The sequence below is a fragment of the Gossypium arboreum genome, chromosome 11 (genome assembly GCF_025698485.1).
Source record: "Gossypium arboreum isolate Shixiya-1 chromosome 11, ASM2569848v2, whole genome shotgun sequence".
Lineage (NCBI taxonomy): Eukaryota > Viridiplantae > Streptophyta > Magnoliopsida > Malvales > Malvaceae > Gossypium > Gossypium arboreum.
The window spans coordinates 105,086,663-105,087,332 of NC_069080.1; the positions used below are offsets into that span (position 1 = coordinate 105,086,663).

The 670-nt window shown below is 38.2% G+C and overlaps 1 non-coding gene across 1 annotated transcript; it reads right to left on the minus strand.

Annotated features, from left to right (window-relative positions):
• Positions 1 to 219: 219 nt before the first annotated feature.
• On the minus strand, positions 220 to 325 carry LOC128284825 (small nucleolar RNA R71). The gene has a single exon (XR_008275247.1). It is a non-coding gene; the product is annotated as a small nucleolar RNA R71 (small nucleolar RNA).
• Between the last annotated feature and the right edge of the window lie 345 nt (positions 326 to 670).

Genomic DNA, 670 nt, shown 5'->3' on the forward strand with positions numbered 1-670 from the left:
ATTGAAGATCCACATCTTCATCTTTGGCTATTCATGGAAGCGAGTGATTCATTTAAACTAGTCGGGGTGACCGAGGACGCCTTGTGACTGAAATTATTTCCAAACTCCTTAAGAGATAGAGCACGAGCGTGGTTGAACTCCCTATCTGGTTCCATAACTACATGGAAAGAGTTGATTGAACGTTTCTTAATGAAATATTTCCCTCCATCTTTAACCGCCAAGATCCGAAATGAAATCACTTTATTTCAGCAACTTGATGAAGAATCTTTATATAGGCATGGGATCAGTTCAAGGAGTTATTACGAAACTACCCTCATCACGGTATTCCTTGCTGCATTCAAATGAAAACTTTCTATATTGGTCTCAATATTCATACTAGAATGATGGTAAATGCTTCGACAAATAGAGCCCTTCTTTCTAAGTCTTATAATGATGGTTATGAGATTATTGAAAGAATTGCTAACAATAACTATCAGTGGCCAACCAACCGAGCAGCCTCAAAAAGATGAGCAGTAGGAGTACATGAAACAGACACACTTACTTCTTTGGCAGCCCAGGTATCCTCTATGTCTTCTATGCTTAAGAACATAATTGTTAATTGTTTCAATGGTAATCTGTCAGGTCAGCAGCCAAAGCAGTCCGAGAATATTTTTTGTTAATACTGTGGAGA